Source organism: Lissotriton vulgaris, chromosome 5, assembly GCF_964263255.1.
Source record: "Lissotriton vulgaris chromosome 5, aLisVul1.2, whole genome shotgun sequence".
Taxonomy (NCBI): Eukaryota; Metazoa; Chordata; class Amphibia; order Caudata; family Salamandridae; genus Lissotriton; species Lissotriton vulgaris.
In genome coordinates this window covers 1,391,669,272-1,391,686,016 of record NC_141693.1, presented here as the reverse complement: position 1 = coordinate 1,391,686,016, position 16,745 = coordinate 1,391,669,272, and positions in this window count along the sequence as shown.

Here is a 16,745-nt window from a genome sequence, read left to right as displayed (position 1 = left end):
AAATCAAATATTGTACAAACTGTCATCTTGAGTTCTCCTACGCACATTGCAAGATGACAGCACCTCGCTGCTAGCGTCAGGGTCTCCCATTAAATAAACAATTAAAGGCCGCACTAGTGAATGCCAGATCCCTGGTGAAACATAACGCAGAAGTAGCAATCCTTATTGACTCCTATAAACTGAATTTGCTGTTTGTAATTGAAACCTGGGCAGACAGATCGTCGGACATTGATCTGGCTTTATTAGTCCAGACGGCCTATTCACTCCTTCGCACTGATAGAACCGGGAAGAGGGGAGGAGGTTTAGCCATCATCAGCAAAGACACACTTCATGTGCAGGGACTTGAGAGTCTGAACTCCCTGGAGTGTGAAACGCTTCCTTTCAAGATTTGCTTCACTAATACCTATACATTCTATGGCCTCCTACTGTATAGGCCTCCAAAGGCTAACTTCCCCTTGGCACAACTTTTGGGGCCCATTCTTGAGTCCAGCCTATCCAGGGCAGACTTCACGATTTTGGGGGATTTTCATATACACCTGGAAAAAACGGATGATAGCAATACGAGTACCTTTTTAGAACTATGTCCAGTTGTGTCATGTCTCAATTAGTAAATCAGAAAACTCATTCCGTTGGACACACCCTGGACAGAATTTTCACCTCGAATCCCAATATCAGACATGGGGAAGTGTTGTCGGTCCCATGATCCGATCGCAAAGTAATTTATTTCTCATTGAACCTGGACCAGATAAAAATGGTTAGGGCTTCGAGGGCAGGGGAGTGCCCATATCAGGATTAGGAAAGGATAGATAGCGCGGAACTACTAGCACGACTTGGCTCAACTACCTTAGAACTAGATAAGGACTGCGACATAGTCACACACCAGGTAGAGATCTGGATCAAATCAACCATGTTGGCAGTCACCCCTTTCAAAACCAAAACACAGAAAAGGAGTAAACGCTCTGAACCCTGGTTCACTGAGAAAATTAGATTGCAAAAACAGACTTTCAGAAGGGTAGAAAGAAGATGGAGAGCAAACTATGGAAAAAAAGAGAAAATAGATTATGGTAAAACCTTAATCACTTATAAAAATTTGATTGTGGAAGAAAAATCGGCATTCTTTGTTAAAAAGATCGACGAGGCCAAAGACTCAAGTACAGAACTGTTCGCCACGGTAAAGAAACTTACTGGTCCCGCGATCAAACAAGTCGAGGGCAACATAGACCTATGCAACAAACTAGGACAGTTCTTCACAGACAAGGTCCGACTAATATATGATTCATTCCCTCTGAGGCACATTGTCACACATGCAGAGGGTACTAGTCAACCGGTTCTCCCCACTCAGGTTAGTCCCTCAGACCTTATCCCCCCTACTCTCAAATTTAAGTGTTCTATTCCCTCGACCGAAGAGATCAGGCAGTTGGTCGTGTCTACCAAATCAGGAGGCCCTATGGACCGTTGTCCACCTAAGGTCCTTCATCTATTCCTTGATCTGCTTAGCGCCCAACTGCAGCTACTCCGCAGCAACATAATTCAGTCCAGGTGCTTCCCTAAAGCTTGGAAGGCAGCCTTGGTACTTCCATTACTTAAGAAACCGGGTCTCAACTCTTCTGTTCCAGCCAACTTCCAGCCAATCTCAAGAATACCTTTTCAGGCTAAAATCCTGGAGAATCTGCTGAACTCACAACTGGCAGGATTCGTTAGGAACAGGCATATCCTAGATGACTCCCAATATGGGTTCCAGGAGGAACATGGGACGGAAACTGCCTTGGTGATGGCAGAGGAGGAAATCAGGAGTATTCTGGACGCAGGAGGGAAGGCCGCCCTCATTTTGCTAGATTTGTCGGCGGCCATCGACACTGTTAACCATGATATCCTCATAAGCAGGCTGAAAGCCATAGGCCTTCCTACTTCAGCTGTCAATCTGCTGGCCTCCTTCCTAGGAAATAGAACCTTCTCAGTTCAGCTCGGGGAATTTGTATCAAAGTCCTTCGATCTGCCTTGGGGGGTCCCCCAGGGCTCGTCGTTGAGCCATCCCTCTTTAACCTATACGTTGCCCCTCCAGCCAACTTCATCAGGAACTGCGGGTTTGTCCCTCTATCCTACGCAGACGACACCCAAATAGTGGTGGCTATCTCTAACAATTCCACAGAGACCGCGGATAGATTCAGACACTGTATGGACCAGGTCAGTCACTGGATGCAGGACAACTGTTTAAAGCTAAATGGCGACAAATCGGAGGTTATGCTATTAGGGGCCAAGCCGGATATCTGGTCTAACCTCTGGTGGCCAGACAGCCTAGGTAGATGCCCGTCGTCGGTGGACAAGGTGAGGAACTTAGGTGTCATATTCTATTCCAAACTAACCTTCGAAGCACAAATAAACAATCTCTCCTCATCTGTTTGCTACACGCTGAAACTTATTAGGAAACTGTTGCCATATATTCCACCTAACACCGCAAAAACCTTGGTTACCATGTTAGTTTTATCTAAATTGGATTATGGCAATGCTTTATACGTAGGGCTACAAAAACAGTTGCTACAAAAACTTTAATGGCTCCAGAACGCGGCCGCCAGGCTGGTTCTGAATATCCCTAAGTTCGAACCTATAACGCAAAAAATTAGAGGCCTCCATTGGCTCTCTATTGAAAAAAGAATTCAGTTCAAGTCAGCATGCCTGGCGTACAAAACTCTGCATGGATCATTTTCTGAAAAGAAACCTAAAACCCTATGCACCATCTAGGATGCTAAGATCCAGCAGTGCTAAGCTCCTCATGACCCCCAGATTCCGACAACTAAGGTGGGGGGGGGAGTTTCATAGGCAACATGGCTAAAACATGGAACAAGTTACCTGCCAAACTAAAGAACAGCCCTTCTTTGTGGTCCTTCCGTAAGAACTTAAAGACCTGGCTTTTCCCAGCCTAGCCAGGGGGTTCACCAGATACATTAGCAGCAGTTTCGAGCTATGACAGCGCCAAGACGCCCTCGGGCATTCGAGCGCTTTACAAATCACAAAATCAAATCATATCAAATCAATTGATGTGAGCGACACAGACACATTGGATGATGATTGCCCACCTCTCCCTGGCAGGGCAGCAGCAGGAGTAGAGGCAGCTGCTGGATGTTAGAGATGGTCTGAGATCACATAAAACTACTTCTATGTAAGAAATAAAGGTGATGAACCAAAAGGCTATTTGAAACATGTGATGTGTTTATTCACACATCACACTCAATAAATTTAGCAGTACCCAACGCAAGTTTGAACACAGTGATAGTACTGATCAATAATGTGCATTAATCAGTTTAGGTGGGTTGCTTCACCCCTTTTCACAAAAATGTCATTGTCTAGTTCACCTCCTCAGGTGACGGCTTGGTGCAGGATGGTGTTCTGCCTGAGTGCCCTCCGTTGTCTGCCTAGCTGCAGCACCGTGTCTGCCACTGCGATGTCGTGCATCAAGCAATGTAGGAGTGATGCTGCTCCTACAGGAGGTCTCTTTGCTCTCCCCAGAGACCAAGAGTGTGCTGCCACCAGAGTTTGCAGTTTGCATCTGTTCCACTGCCTCATTAATATTCATGAGGCAGGTTGCAATTTGCGATCTATTGTGAATGGCTACAGTTGAAGGGAGGGTGGCTTGCTGGGGTCAGCTGACCAACATGTGTGTGATTGCTTTTTAACTAAAGCAATATTGTTTTGTAATGTAGCTTGTTTTCCTTAAAGGAAAAGGGGATGCATATTAAAAATAAAAATGAAACGCTACCTTTTCAATTTTTAAGAGTAGGCAGTGATCCCTTGGGGACCCCTTCTCATTTACAAATGGGTTACCACCAACTTGAAGTAGGTGATGACCGCAAATGTTTTGCGACCGCATTCCCCACCGCAAAAGATTCATACATATCAGTGCTATTTGGTATTGGGAATGGACACCCTAAACACGCAACTTCCTAATACTAAATCACAAAAGCAAAATGTATTTTGGTAGCAAGTTGTCAAGTCACATTTTTGCCTTCTGTATGTGGAAAAAGGCATTTTACCAGTAAAATGCGAGGTACATCTAGTTCCCTTTAAGTCTTTAAAAGGTAGAAGGATGTTTCTACTCATGTTGCGTAAGGCCGCTTTTATCTTAGTTTTAAAACTTTGGCTACTTTGCACACCACAAAATTGGTGACGTGTAAACAATGTCAAGATGCTGCAAACGCTCATTTTGGTAACTGAACATGAAGCCTGACTAAGTGCAACCATTATATGCATAAATGATTTATATCCTCTGGAAACCACCTCAATTGCCCAGGCACAACATCATATGCTCTTGTACTTCCATCATAAAACCAGGAACAGCATTCCATGTAATGCAGCATTAAATTCTCATTTACCCCCTCACATACCTAGACAGAGCCTCATTTACCCAAGTACAGTCTCATAGACCTTGGGAGAGCACTAAATATGCCCAGGTGCATCTGTAAGTCAATACATATTCACTGGGACAGGAAGCATCTCTTATTCCAAGACACAAATGTATAAGTTAAGGATGAGATTGTTAAAGGACAACCTATATGGTATGTGTCTTATAAAATAAAAGTCAGACTATTTGACCTTAATGCACTTCTTAAAAATTATATATGGGCTACAGTACCTCCAGCCATATTTCATAGGGTATTGCAAGTCACAGAGGACCTCCATGACCATGTAGAGCATGGGTACTCAAACATTTTCCCAGGGGCCAAAACGTTGGATCTGTGGTATGACTGAGAGCCACACTGATGACAGCGGGGTAGTGGTTGAGGGGAGGTAGGGAAAGTGAACCATGCACATCTAGTGGCTGATTTGAATTTCATAATGTGGAACCATAAAAACAGGGATAAATCCCGGGTTCGTCACTTGACCAAATTTTGTGATCCTAGGCAATTGCTTTATTTCACTTTCCCTTCTCTTTCTTCATTATAAAATATAGGAGGATTTCAAAGGATGTGTGCTGAACAAAACCTGCTCCTGTGTTTGATTTAATAAATTATAATGTTGTTCATTTATATTAGCAAACCTGGCCACACAAGGGGTGCACATAACAACTGACTTGCCTCTTAGTTTACTATTTACGTTGTTAGGATGGTGGGAAACATGAATGTTTCTGAATTCACATTCGAAAACTATCATTTAAAAAAAATACTTTTCAAAACAATGATATAATTTGATTTACTATGGTGAAATTGTTCTGAATGTTAATGAAATACACTTTTTTGAATTTTGAAGAGAGTATAATATTTTTACATTTTGCTGCAAGATATTTTTAAAAAAGGAATATGTTCCTAAAAATAAGGTGCCGGACACATTTGTTACTTCTTCTCTTTAACTCCAATTAACCTTAAAATAAACCCTTGCCTATGTATTTAACATCTTTTTAATGTTACTGCTGGGTCATAAGCAGTGGCATAGGCCTAGTGTTTTCAGGAGAAAGCATGTAAATGTCAGGAGTGCCACATGCAGTCCCAGTGCCATACTTTTAGCATCTAGGCCTAGTTCCCTTAAATCTTTAGCTGCAAGGCCTCACCCGTGCTTAGATATTTTTGGGTTATTTGGGGTGGTTTGTGCTTAGGTCCCGGTAACTTTTTTTCACATAAGGTATTCATGCCAAATTTGCATCCTTTTCTTCCTACATCCTGTGAATTCTAAAGGCACCCAGGGGTTGTGGATTCCCCTGGAGGGGAACGACATATTAGCCAAAATGAAGCCAAATGTTGTTTTTGGTGGGAAAATTGGAAAAAAAAGTGCTGCAGAAGAAACCGTCTGCTTTTTCCCTGCAAATGGTATCAACAAAGGGTTTCCTGTGCTAAAATCATCATCTTCCTAGCTTTTAGGAACAGGCAGACTTTTGTCAGAAAACAAACATTTCTACACAGTTTTGGCATTTTACTGGGACATAGCCTATTTTTCCTAAATGAGTGAAAGCAATAATGGATCCCGGAAAGCTACTTATTTTTGAAAATTAGAGAAAAGTCTGAATTCAGCAAGGGGTAATTTGTGTACATCCTTCGAGGTTTACCGACAGAAACTAACAGTTGAAACAAAAAAATATTGAACAAAAACAGCCAATTGTGACTATGTTTTCACCTGTAACTTATTGTAAGTATGGCAGATTTTTGACAACAATATACCATTACGTCTGATGGACTCTTCTTGTTGCAGGGATATATAGTACTTGTAGGTTCAACGAGAACCCGAGTTACCCAAAGCCAATAACTGAGCTTGCTTCTTGCAATGTTTTTTCATTGTGTACCTGATATGAAGCAAATCGTTTGGTAAAATACAAAGAGTAACAAGTATTTGCAATGCAATAGGTCTCGCATTTGCTAGAGTAGTCCTATTGTCATTGTAAATGTTTGGAGTGAAGTGGACAAAGTGAGGAGGAAATACAGAGGGGAAGGTTGAGCGTGCACAGCGAGATGTAGTGGCAGAGGGCAGGATTAGAGGAAAAAGGAGGGACATGGGGACATCAATTAAATAAACGTGAGGGAGGGGGAGGGTGGTAGATGCAGACGTGGATTAATGAGGTAGTGTTTGAGGAGAGGAGAGACAGATATAAGATGAGATAGGCTGAAGAGAAAGGGAGGGCATAAGACAATCCTATTTTCCTGGCCGAATTAGTAGCATTTGACAAATCCTCCATTAGTGTCAATATGTATGCAGAAAAAAGCTGAGCAGGACCCCGGCTGCTTTTTGTGCCTTAAACCATTTTTTTCTCTCAGGCTGCACCAGGTATTTTAGTACCTCTAGGAATGGTGCACTTCCTTATCTGGTGAAAACATGCATTTAAATTACTACAAGAGTACACTTGGCACTGGAAACGTTAAGACCAGGGGCCTCATTTATGAGGCTGTGCGTCAGTTTTGAGCCGCCGGTGCGTTACTTTTTGTGACGCACCAGCGGTGTAAAAAATGCGCCTCGTTGCGCCATATTTAAAAAGTAACGCATCTAGGTAGATGCGTCACTTTTTAAACACCTGCGCCACATTATACCTGCGTCAGGTATAATGTATGCAGAGGGGGCGTTCCCCCGCAAAAAGCCTCGTAATAGTGACGCAGTGAAATCTATGAGATTTCACTGCGTCACTTTTAGGACGCTGTTGCGTCAAAATCTTGCGCCTCCCTAACAGCAGGCGTAAGACTGACGCAAGCCCTTTCACATGGGGCTTTCCCCATGTGAAAGGACGCATTGCTGAAGTTGCGTCACTTTTGTGACACACTCCAGCAATGCGTCACTTTTGTGCTTACAGATACGTCAGAAATAGTGACGTATCTGTAACTCCTTGCGACATGATGCGTCATACATTAAATATGACGCATCAGGAATGTCGTAAGGAGTGCGCAGTGAAAAGTGACGCATCGCTGTTTTCACGCAGCGATGCGTCACTTTTCATAAATGAGGCCCTAGATGTCTGCATTGGTACACAAGGAGAACAAGTTAAGCATAAGCGCTATGTTCTTGGTATTAGTGATAACTAAAAACTCTATGTTTATAGTAATTATGTGATGTAGATAGAAAAGCCTGATGAGAGGGAAAGGCGAGCTTGTTTTCCTGAGGCAGTTTGCATGGGAGTGAGGCATTTGTAAAACCCTAAAAATTGTACAAAGACTGCAAAGCAAAGTTCCACAAAATCTACCTACGTTGAAATATTTATGGAAAATTAGCAAATTACCTTTGTAAACAACATTTGTCTCATTGAGGGGTTACTCACGTTCATCAAGAATGTTTTTCCTTTCTAACCAGGCCTTGAAGCATGGGCGGGGCCGCCCGGGAAAGTCCCATGTGGGCTTCAGGCAGCTACCAGCAATGAGGCAGTGTTACCGCTGCAGAGAAGTGCCTGCCAGGCGGGCAACTAGAGTCAAATTTCGGGGGGGGGGGCTATTTTTTCCAGCCATAGGCGCAGTGGCTCTAAGATGTGGTGAAACACAACAAAGCCTCGGTGACAACTGAATGGTCTTTTAAAGACGTATGAAGTACTCGGTGCAAATGCAATTAGACAGGCACCAGCCCGGGAAGCGGTCTCAGCCTGGGCTGACACACAAGGGGGTGGGGGGAGAAAGAGTAACCGCACAGTGCTGGGAGAGACTTTAAAGGAAAGACAAAAGAAGTGCTGTGAGGGACTTTTAAGTAAAGAAAAAAATAATGGCAGCAGATGTTTTACTTTCTCTTCCATGATTAAGGGAGACAGGCTGAGCCTCAGAGTCCTGCCCAGGCAGGCACGGAAAAAACAAAGCAATATCTGGGATAGTGCCTCGAGGAGTCATTAACTAAGGCACCAGCGATCTGCCATGATCGAATAATATGAAAAGAAGACGCTGGTGCAATATCAATCAATCAATTAATCAATGACATTTATAGAGCGCACTACTTACCCGGAGGGTCTCAAGGCGCTTGGGGGGAGGGGGGTGCTGCTACTGCTCGAACAGCCAGGTCTTGAGCTTTTTCCTGAAGGAGAGGTGGTCTTGGGTCAGGCGCAGGTCGTCAGGAGGGAGTTCCAGGTCTTGGCGGCCAGGTAGGAGAAGGACCTTCCTCCTGTTGTCGTTCTTTGGATGCGGGGGACGGCGGCGAGGGCGTGACTGGCTGATCGGAGATGGCGTTTGGGAGCGTAGAAGTTGATGCGGCTGTTGAGGTAGCTTGGGCCTTGATCGTGTAGGGCTTTGTGTGCGTGGGTGAGGAGATGGAAGTTGATTCTTTTGTTGACGGGGAGCCAGTGCAGGTCTCTCAGATGTCCGGAGATGTGACTGTGTCGTGGGATGTCGAGGATGAGTCTGGCTGAGGCGTTCTGGATCCGCTGGAGTCTATTCTGGAGCTTGGCGGTGGTTCCGGCGTAGAGGGCGTTGCAGTAGTCCAGTCGGCTGGTGACGAGGGCCTGGGTGACCGTCTTCCTGGTCTCGGTGGGGATTCACCGGAAGATCTTCCGTAGCATGCGCAGGATGTTGAAGCATGACGAGGAGACGGCGTTGACTTGTCTGGTCATGGTGAGGGAGGAGTCCAGGATGAAGCCTAGGTTGCGTGCGTGGTCTGTCGGTTTGGGTGCGATGCCGAGGGCGGGGGGCCACCAGGAGTCGTCCCAAGCGGAGGGCGAGGGGCCCAGGATGAGGACTTCCGTCTTGTCTGAGTTCAGTTTCAGGCAGCTGGTCGTCATCCACTCGGCTACGTCTTTCATCCCTTCTTGAAGGTTGGCTCTGGCGGCGGCGGGGTCGTTGGTCAGGGAGAGGATCAGCTGGGTGTCGTCAGCGTAGGAGATGATGTTGAGGTTGTGTTGGCGTGCGATGGCCGCGAGGGGGCTCATGTAGACGTTGAAGAGGGTGGGGCTCAGCGAGGATCCTTGAGGGACGCCGCAGATGACTTCGGTGGCCTCTGACTTGTACGGTGGTAGACGGACTCTCTGTGTTCTTCCGTCGAGGAAGGAGATGATCCATTCCAGTGCCTTCTCCTGGATTCCGACGTTGCTGAGGCGCTGCACTAGGGTGCGGTGGCAGACAGTGTTGAATGCCGCGGAGAGGTCTAGGAGGATGAGGGCCGCTGTTTCTCCGTTGTCCATCAGGGCTCGGATGTCATCAGTGGCAGCAATATAGAGGCTTCGTGGCTCATTGTGGAGCTGGGTTCTTCTCGTACTACCACATCGTGGGATCCATACTCACTGACACCAAGAGGAGCTCCCCCACTACTGCTTCCAGGGCCATACACCCATTGATACCGAGCTGAGCTTCTCCAAAAAAATAACTGCATAGGAGGCCCACAATCACAGACACTGAACCAAGCTCTCAGCCCTACAGCATCACGGACCCCACAGTCACTGATCGCATGGATTGCGTGCTCCTGTTATTAGAGCATCAAGAGCCCCACGGACACAAGCGGTGATCTCCCACAACTAACGGCCTCTGACACCCCCCAGCCCCCGGCCCACAATAGTTTTGCCTTGTAGTGTAGTTCCTATTTTCCCAATAGGCCCTGCGGATTGGAATAACATAAACAGCAGTTTTGACGTAGAAGTGCGGTCTTCCAGGTCTCTACTGACTATGCTAAACTTAATTGGGTTTGTTACCAACTAGCTCAGAGGTCTCTGGAAACATTCTTGACTGAATAGGAAGTGATCAGTGTTAGAAATGGGGTCCCTGGCTGGCCAGGGCTCATGCCAAAGTCAGTCAGAGCCCACCACTCCTAAGTCAGGGCAAGGGAGTTACACGCCAAGATAACCCCTGCTCACCCTCTAGGTAACGTGGTGCGAGCAGCAAGGCTAAACTTGGAGGCGGTATGAGTTAAGTATTTGCGCACGCACCCCAGCAACAACACCCAAGGCCCACCACAAAGGAAACTCCACACAAGGTTATATAAAAAATAGCCTTTGTATTATAGTAAAAACACATTAGATAACACACAAACTTTACAATGTGCCAACAGGCACGGGCAGAACTTACAAGGGATTATGTACAGGACAGGGCCACATGGACCACTGTCAGGGGTAGGCACTTGTTAGAAATAATACTTGTAGGTATACACTTAGCACATAAACATATAATGACTGTCACCAAAATAGTACATGTAGCACACAACCAGTAATCACTGGTTAAGAGTAAATACCTCCTACGCAACCCTAAAACACTGTAGGAAAATCACGCAGGGAACTAGGCCCTTATCATCAGGACCTAAGGAAGGAATACCAACACCTAAGCAGGACACTCTTAGCAAAGGGAAGGAAACCTAAACAATCACCTAAGCAGGTCAGCAAAGGAGATAAACATAAAATGGGACTTCAACAATCCTCTATGCAGGTCACTCTTAGCAAAGGGGATAAAACATAAAATGGGACATCAACAATTGCACATGAGGCATCAAAACACATTCAGAGGTGCAGGTTAGAACTTTTCCGCAAGAATGACATACATCAGTAAATTACAATGCGCAGGGTGCACATAGCACAACACTAGGATTGTCCCTCAGGCCGACTGGCCTCGCAAGGGGCTGAATGCCCTGAGTCTCAATGTCAGGGGGTCTGCGCAGGCAGCACAAACCACAAGCCTAAACGTAGCAACTGTCCACTAAGTGCTGGACAGTTGTGAATAATAGCTGGGCAAACGTTGGAGCCACGTGGGCTCAAGAACAAAGGTGGACAAGGAGCCTCTCAGGGGCTCGCAAAGCAAATAGGCACTTTAGAGTTTCAGCGCTCTAAACGAATGAAATGCCCCCGAGCCTCTCTCAGGGCTCGAAATCGATATGGCCGGGAGCCTCGTGGGCTCAAAGACAATGTGGGCTGGGGCGGGAGCCTTCTCTCAGGCTCTAAGAACAACTGCCCCCTCGAGCTTCTTGGGCTCAACAACAGAAAGTGCCCTGAGCCTCTCGGGGCTCGCAAGAACCAATGCGGGCTGTTGGAGCCTCTATGGCTCACAAACAAATGTGCCCCAGAGCCTCTCAGGCTCTAAATCTTCACGGGCGCGAGGTCGCCCTACGGGGGAGGGGAGGACACCGACAATGTGTCCCGACGCCCCTCTCCCTTTTCCATGCACTCACCGGCTGTCTCGTGGCGGGCGGGGCTCTCCTCCTCACACGGGAGCCTCCTAGCAGCAGCAGCGCGGGGCTCCTCTTCACACGGGGAGCCTCGAGGACACGGCCGGCTGCTTCCTCCGTCTCCCGCCAGGCCTTATCTCGCCGTACTCCGCCTGACTTCCGCTGGGGCCGCCAATGGCAGCGCGGCCCTGGGGGTCAGGAGGCGGGACTTCCGGGTCGCTGTAGGCAGCGGCCCGGCAACAGTTTGCAAGGCTCCTGGGCTGCGGCGGTGAACACGGGGCAATGCCGGGTGGGCACCGGCTCGTAAATAACAAAACACCACGGGGCAATGCCGGGTAGGCACCGGCCTTCGAATAAAAGGCAATGCGAGGTGGGCACTCGCTCTATCAAAAAAACGGAAAATCCAAACGGGCAGATGCCGGGTGTGCACCGGCTGCACAACGAGCGCTCCCCAGCGCTCGGGGACAAAGCACAGCGCTCTCAAGCGCCAAGAGAAGCGCGCTTAGTGCTAGAAGGAAAATAAAGTGCTCAACAGAGATAGTAGTCAAGAAAAAGCGCTCCCAGCACTTAGGGATAAAAGCAAAGCTCCAGCAAGGGCTGGAGGCAGGCAGGGGGGCAAGGCAGGGCCAGAGCCAGCACACTGGGTCTCCAGGCAGGGAGACAAGCCAACTGGTGGTCCTCCTGGCCTTGGCAGCAGCAGCAGCCCCCTCTGGCAAGGATCCACAAGAAGAACCAAGGACCAATTGTATGGGGACAGAGCCCCTTCTTATACAGTAAAATCCCTTTGTCTCAGGGTGCAGGGTGGGGGGAAAACCAGTTGCAGCTGGTTTAGAAGTACTCTGTTTACCTCAACCACCCTTTCTATTCACTGGCAGGGCTAGGGACATCAGTCTCACTACAGGGGGTGGAGCCAGCATTGTGTGGGGAAAGTCCAGGCCCATCAGGGACAAGGTGCACTCCTCCCAAGCCATCAACATGCTAATCTCACACTCACCACCGGGCAGACCCATCCAGCCTTCCTGGAGCCAGGCTCACCAGCCAGCTCCAGCCAATCACACGGCAGGCATATTTTACATTAATATGCCAAGTCCTAGAAGTGGCATTTCTACACATGACGCACACATGCCACATACACCGTTGCGAAGCATTCACTCTCCCGAGCTCGCACATACCAAATTCGAGCATGCACTCCCCACACATCAGGAACTACCAGGGACACAGACATTCCCTATGCATTCCTATGGGAGAGCAGGCCAGCCTAACTACCTGCACGCACTTTACTCTGGGACACAGGAAAAAAGTGCGCACAGACCAGAAAATCATCCACACAGATCACAGATCTAAAGCAAAAAGATTAGGGGTGAACTTTGCTCCTTAGAATAAGAGTCAATCTCTAGAGTCGTGTGAAACAATAGACAGTTATTTTACTCATTCAGTTGTGCAGATTACTTTCACCAAGATGCAGAGAATAGAGAGACGGGCGTTTTCAATAAAAGGTATTATTTATTGAACAGTCTTTCTTCTCATGCAAGAGAAATGAATTGCCACAATTGCAAGACTAGTTATAAAAAGTGCGTACAGTAAAATGAGGATTGCGAAATAATACTGTAAAATCATTGATATGGTTTCTTAGCCATACAATGGTTAAAATGAATACAATATATACATTCATATATACATTTAGCTAACGTACTCAACTGGTGCTTCTAACTACGCCTACCCCAGTGTACCTGACCTAAGCCTAATACTTGGGAGGGAGTAAGTAAGTAGCAGTTTTAGTTAAGTTGGTTTTGCCAAGGTTTGCTTCAAGAATTCTCTTTAAGGGTTTAGTCAACACCATACCTCTGGAATAGAATGTTGGAGGTCTTGTATCTCCTTCCAGGACTCGATATCCCAGTCACTCGCAAGAGTAGACTGGAAACGCCGGAGCTGGATTTTCTCGGCAGGAGAAAAGACAGCGTCTCTCTCAGCGCGTCAAGGATGAGGAGGGGTTGCATCCGTGGGCAGCTTGCATCTGCTGGGCTCTACAGGGGACAGCTGTTCTGCTCCTGTATTCACCACACCATTGCTATCATCGATGTCGTTGAGGCAGCCTTTGCTTAAGGCAACGTTGGTAATATTTATACCTGAAAGGTGCCTTGTTTGACGTAAGTTTTTGGACATAAGACGTCACTAAAGATGTCACTAGGAAGTCGTCTCTCAGTGCTCAATATAGTTTTATTACTAATCAAAACATAGCAAGCGGGGTTTTCCCAGGTTGCTGAGTTTTATCTTGTTGAAGAACTCGGAGTGTAATCTAGGAATCTTAGATAGTGGCTTCTGCTGTGTCATCTGCTCTAATGAGCTGTAGAGGAAGAGATTCTGAAATGTGGCTCTGATCGTGTTAGGCCAGAGACGAGTTTCTGAAATATCGCTCTTGATCGTTTATGCCATTATATGGGTATGAATGGATTATATCCTTATAGGGGCATAAGGTCACAGTATTGATCGGGGTCCTAGATTAGAACGCGACACACACTCCACAAATTTATGTCCATCAAATTACAAAAAACTATAGCAAAAAGATGCATGTGTAACATTACCCACCCCAAAATACATATCTGCATTTGAAATGGCGTATTTGAAATACATGGAAATATTTGTACTATACGTCTTTAAGCATAGAAATCATTCAAAATTATAGCATATGTAATCAGTGAATGATTTTGCGAAAAAATTACACATGAAATATCTCTTTATACAGAAAAGAAAGGCGAGATAATTTCATCACATATAAATGCAATTGCTGTAACATGTGCTAGAGGCTGATGTAAAGTTATTATGTCTCTAGAAGTACCTAAAAATAGAAGTTCTGTTCTTTATGAATAGGTCTACTTTAAGCAAAGAATTTCGTGCCAGAAAAAAGGTAAATATTTTGTAAAAATGTTCAATTAAAAAAAAAAAAATTCTTGGTGAACGGGGGAATAGAGTTCCAACGCTTTTCAGTAGTTTTTGTTGATCAAAACTGAAGGCCGAATTCAGAGTTCATGAGAACGCTGTGTGTCGGAATGCTTTTCAAAAGTTATTGTTTTTGTTCAGGGGAGAACATCATATCAGACAGGCTCTCCAAGAATTGGTCTACAAAATCAGGTGACAGTTCGACCAAGTTCGCTAGTGCTGTAACTTGGCAGGTGTGAGAATGATTGCTATCATCAAAGTCTGGATCAGCAATGCTCACAGAAGGTCGTACCTGGGTGATGTCGCTTTTATTTCTCGCTCCACTGTCACCACCTAGTCGTAGCACAGGAGTCTCAACGAATGCCGTCATCAGGATTGGTAGCCGCTGGGGACAACACACAATGCGTGAGCCATTATAGGACTTAGCAAAGTATCGATATCCATTGGTACTGCTGATGGAAGTGCAAGACAGATGTCCAACACGCACTCATCTCCGCATAGCATACATCGAAGCACAGGTAAGATGCAGGTCTGCCATATAGGTCTGAATGAAAGAAACCAGGTCATGTTCAGATCTCTCAGCCTGGCCAATCCAAGGACTCTAGTTATTCGGTCCCGGTAGTGTATCGCTAGGATCGTTTCTTCCATCCTTGTCAGAGTCATGTCTGAGTTTTGGCTTGCCATATCGGAGCAGGAGGGTCAAAAATAAAATGCCTGCTACAAGTCCCAAAATCAGGGGTATGCCGCCAAAGACTGAATGGACAAAATTTGGAATGATTCCTAGAATTGCTTTGAATGGTGTTAACAGTCCCGTAAAAATGGTCTTAAATACGCCTGGGATGCCTATGGCACTCAACATGTTAAGAATTTGGCTAAGCATTTCTGTGAAATGCACGGGGCAAATTGTTGATAAAAGGTCATGAATCTCTGATGTTGTCATTACAACTAGGAGATCATACGTCTCTTTTGATGACGTGATGGGCACTGTTGTCTGCAAAAGCACAGACTTCATTCTGCTTAAAGTATCAATTCGTATAGAAGAGACATTCAAACAAGGCCATATGGGAGTCTCCGTGTCTCCAGGGCCGTTTGGAAACAATCCTTGCATACAGCATTTGACCATGGAAGTTACTTATACGAGATATGCTTTCCCTGGCAAAAAGGCCACAACAGCTGTGATCCGTTATTAGAATGTAACTCCCGTTCAAGAGTTGCTTAAAGAAAGGCTCTATCTGTATTGCAGGTGTGACATGTTGGTGGCATGAAAGGTTGTTTGAATTTCCTTCACAGGCTCCGTGTAAATTAATACCTTGGCACAAAAGCATACCGCTTAGTGAATGTTTGCAGTTTTCACCACTAAGAAATACATTTTTGTTGCTGTCACTATAGCATGTGTGTGTATATGGTAATTTCCATGCTGACTTAATGTACCCTTTACCCAAACGTTCATACTGGCCAGTCGGTATGTATTCAAGGCAATTTTTAAATCGGAAAGTTGTTATCGGAATTGTGATAATCCAGTGTATTATCCATTCAATGACAGGACTTTCTGACATTGTCAATGGTAATCTCTCAAGTTTTTCAATGCTCAGGATTGTATAGTCTGCTCCTTTCTGTGCCAAGCTGATTTGTTTATCTGTAAGGTTAAAGATGGAAAACAATGACGTTGTGTTGATTAAACGCCATGGCACATAGCCTGAACGAAGATTTTGCAGCGGCCAGCCTAACTGTACAGTAGAACGCAATTGTAACTGGCCATGCTGTAACATTAGCAAGTCTTTGTCTACTATATCTATGGCAGACGATACAATACTGTCCAGTGAATATATTCTGGAGGACAGAGTCATTAACCCATTGTCCACAACAGAAAGTGATTTTTCCAAATTAATACGATCAATTTCTCGTATTTTTTCAGCTGTTTCAATTTGTGTTACTTTCCAAGCCTCGTTGTAAGACGAATATATACTGGTCGCTAGGAAATGCTTTTGACGCTGTTTGCGTGGTCCCAGAATGAAATCGAGCAAATCAGCACCATCTTTAAGTAAAGATAAGTGTTGCTTAATTTCTGCCAGTGTGGATGATTCTAGCCATTCAAGGCACAGCTTCCCTACACTGTATGTTGTTACTATCCCTGGATGTTGTCTCTGGGAGTATCTAGGGTCTGGTCTGGTCATTGTTAACCCCTGTGTTTTATTCAGGAATCTATCTTGACAGCTATTCGTGTCAATAGGCCAGATTAACCACTTTTTCCAATCAGGATGTGTTCTGTTTAGATGTAAAATTTTAGA